At 39.7% G+C, this 4,230-nt stretch overlaps 1 pseudogene; it reads left to right on the forward strand.

The window, feature by feature from the left end:
• The first annotated feature begins 245 nt into the window (after nt 1–245).
• LOC128473822 (keratin, type II cytoskeletal cochleal-like) lies at nt 246–1,746 on the forward strand (annotated as a pseudogene).
• Nucleotides 1,747–4,230: the final 2,484 nt, after the last annotated feature.

A 4,230-nucleotide genomic window follows, 5' to 3' on the forward strand; every position in this document is an offset into this window, starting at 1 on the left:
AATGTCAGTAAGTCCTTCATACTAAAAAATTATTGAGAGAGCACCTGACATTTAAATTAAAGAGTGTAAAGAAACATATAGAAGAACAAGTGAGCTAAATGTGGGACTAATTGCCTTGAAAAGCTAAGCAAACTACATTTTACACCAAGAACATTTTTATAATAATTTTTCATAATGTAATTCCAAATCAATAACTATATATAAATATTCCTCGTCCTTCCATTTAGGGTGTAGATGCAGCTTTCATGAACAAAGCCGAACTACAATCTAAGGCTGAATCCCTGACTGATGAGACCAACTTCCTGAGAACTTTGTTTGATGCAGTAAGTAGATTTTTATCTCTTTCGCTTTTCATTAAGATACAAATATTTTTAATGCTCATAAGATTTTTTTTACAGTCATTACTGAAAACATAATTTATACATTCAATAAGGAATTTAGGACAGTTCTACAATATGATTCATGTTTTGCATTACTTATTACAGAAATACAATTGATGTCTGCTGTTCACACATTTTTTTTTTTACTTATGTAGGAAATTGCCCAGCTTCAGGCTCAGATCTCAGACACCTCAGTGGTTGTGTCCATGGATAACAGCCGTGATCTGGACCTGAATTAAATCCTTGCCGAGGTCAGAGCTCAATATGAGGCGATCGCTAACAGGAGCAGAGCTGAAGCAGAAGCCACGTACCAGTCACGGGTGAGTCTGTTTCGCTGAAATCCGAATAGATAAAAGAGGTCTTTATGTACGTAAGTAAAAACATTAAAGCATTTGCATATTTGTACATGTGTGTGCATTTGCAGTTTGAGAAGCTCAGCATGGCTGTAGGAAGAAATGGGAAGCAGCAGAGATCAAATATGTGAATTAAACTGACAAATTCAAAGGCTCAAGGGAGAAATTGACAATGTAAAAGCTCAGGTAAACTATCCAAAGGCAATAGTCATTCATTACTTACGATATAGAATTCCTTTTTACTGCTAGTAATAAAAGGTCCCTTAGAATCTTTTGTGATACAACAAATAATTTTCCATGATATTACTGAACATCTAAAAGTCTTGATGTAAGTAGAATCCAATCATTCATTCCTGTGTGAATCATTGTGAATCATTATTCCAATCATTTAATTCCTGTGTGAAAGGAGGAAGTTTCTGCTGTTTGGTCAAGCAGTAATAAAAACTAAACATGGAGGTGAGATCTGCTATAGATTTGATGCTATGTGCATACTGTCTTTTTGTCATATTTATTTTGAGTGCACCTCACAAACCCGTATACTTGCTCAACATGGTGCAATATACCTCACTGTAACTTAAGCTATAAAAACTTTACGAAACAAAGCATTTTTTTAAACATTTTTTTTCTCAGCGTGGTGCTGTGGAAGCCGCTATAAATGAGGCACAGGAATGTGGAGAAACTGCTGTCAGAGATGCCAAAAACAAACTTTCTGAACTGGAAGCTGCTCTGCAGAAGGCCAAGCAGGACATGGCTCGCCAACTGAGAGAATACCAGGAGCTGATGAACGTGAAACTGGCTCTGGATATTGAGATCGCCACCTACAGGAAGATGCTGGAAGGAGAAGAGTGCAGGTGAGGCGTCCTGACATTCTGGTGTTGCTATATATTTCTCACAGACCTGTTAAACTCATCTACAACTAACTGCATACGTCGCATATCTGGTTACTTCATAAATAACATTTTATATTTTCTTTCAGATTGTCTTCAGATGGTCATGTCAATATTTGTAAGTAATATTTGTTTAGTATGTTGCTGCTTTTAAAATGTACTCAATTAGAAAATAATAACAAAATGGAAGTTAAATTCTACTTTTTAAAGAAATAACTATTTTAGCGTGAGTTGGGAAGGCCAAGTATTATTGTAAAGCAAAATTACAAATTAAAACTAGCACTAAAGTTAGTCTAAAAGGCTATCCTTATATATTCTTATTATGTATTATTTTGCTTTACCACATTGACTTTCTTCAATAAACTTTCAAGCATATAAAATCCAAGGAGCAATTATTTAAAATAAAAATTCTAAAAAGTTTCATGTTTGTGACACCTCATCTAAAGAACAACGTATATGTAAGTACTCTGTGAGTACTTAAATATGAATTCATTTGAAACGGAATAAAAAAGCCCTTACCTGATACAGAAGAGACTGCCATCCACATCCCATGATATTAATATTCTTGCTATTTGTATTTAGTGATGCATTTCAAAGCTTGGCAGCCCTACTTTATAAGTGTGTATGCTCTACCGCTCTGTGGCCGAGCTGTTACTCCTTGAAACCTCAATAATAGTGCATACAATGGATTGAGTCAGATCTAGCAAGAAATTTCACAAGCTGACTTTTGGCAAAGGTGGCATCTCATGACAGTGTTGTGTCACTGAGCTCTTCAGTATGACCCTTTCTACTTCCAATTTTTGTCTATTGAGATGTCACCTGTTAGCAATAGGTGTGGCTGAAATACCTAAATTCAATAGTTAGAAGGGGTGTTCACATACTTTTGGCCATATAGTCCTTTTCAATTGAGTTATTACATTTTTGCATTTATTTATGTAACCTTTCCCCCCGATATGCCACTGTGCCCTCTGATATGCCTTATATCCCCAGATATTCCACTCTGACCCCCCAGATATGTCTTATAACCCCTATATGCCATTCTGCCACCCCAACTATGCCTTATACCCCCGATATGCCTTATATCCCCAGATATGCCACTCTTCCCCCCCCCAATATGCCTTATACCCCCTATATGCCACTCTTCCCCCCTCCCCGATATGCCTTATACCCCTTATAAGCCACTGTGCACCCCTGGATAATATGCCTTATAACCCCTCATATGCCACTCTGCCCCCCCCAATATGGTACTCTGTCCCCCAAGATATGCCTTATATCCCCTATATGCCACTCCCCCCCCCCCGACTTACTCCCCATGCGCCAGACTCCTTGGTGTCTAGTAGGGGCAGCCCATGAATTTTGCTGGAGCTTCTATGACTGAGCACCGGAAGGTCATGTGACGCCAGTGCTCCATCATAGAAGCCCCAGTTGAAGTGAGGTTGTCTGCTGCCCCCACTAGACACCAGTGAGTGCGGGATGGGGGGCATAAGGTATATTTAGGGGCACTATGGCATACCAGGGGGCAGCGTGGCATATAAGAAGGTATAAGACATATCTGGGGGTGCGGAGTAGCATATCTGGGGGCACACTGGCATATAGGTATAAGGCATATTTGGGGGCAGAGCGGCATATAGGGAGGTATGAGGCATATCTGGGGGGCAGAATGGCATATAGGGAGGTATAAGGCATATCTGGGGGCAGAGTGGCATATAGGAAGGTATAAGGTATATATGGCTTATATGGGGATAGAGTGGCATATAGGGAGGTATCATATATAGTTTAATGCAAAGAGAAAAATCTCCAACAGACATAACACCAAAATACGCTTTTTCCGGGGGGGGAGGGGGATTCGAATTCTTAGATGCCCAAAGAAAAAGATACAATCCTGCATTTAAGGTTACTCGAGCCCACATGCCGAGTTAAAGCATTTCTACTGACCACTGCATGTCCTTTAAAGCGAGTGGAAGGATTCTGCAGAATCTCTCATACGTATCTGCCTCTTTTCCCTGTCCCACAGCTCCTTGACTTCCCGGTGATTTGTTCAACTAACACATTTCCTCCCATGTTATATACTCACTGCTTTTTAATTTTCTGAGACCCCACATTTCCCACACCGGCGCTTCTTCTCTTGCCTTCTGTCTTCTTACTTCCTCTCGATACACTCACATTCATACTCCGACATATGACGACATGCCTACATACCCAGATGCACACTTTAGCATACACAAAGTCATGTTCACACACTAAAATACCCAGACACACATGCTAACATACCCAGGCACTGTTCACACACTAAAACACGCAGACACACACTAAAACAGAATGTTCAGACACTAAAATACCCGGTTACATACTGACATACCAAGACAATGTTCACAGACTAAAATACCCAGACACACACATACATACCCAAAGACACATGCACTAATATAGCCGCACATGCACTAATATAGCCGCACATATACTAATATACCCAAGCATACCAAGACAGACAAACATGCCCATGCACACAAACATACCCACTCAGGCACACATACTTTGATTAAAATACATAAACAATAACATACCCAATGACACATGTTCACACGCCGACATATCCAGTCACAAACGCTA

This window comes from Spea bombifrons, chromosome 2 (genome assembly GCF_027358695.1).
Source record: "Spea bombifrons isolate aSpeBom1 chromosome 2, aSpeBom1.2.pri, whole genome shotgun sequence".
NCBI classification, from domain to species: domain Eukaryota; kingdom Metazoa; phylum Chordata; class Amphibia; order Anura; family Pelobatidae; genus Spea; species Spea bombifrons.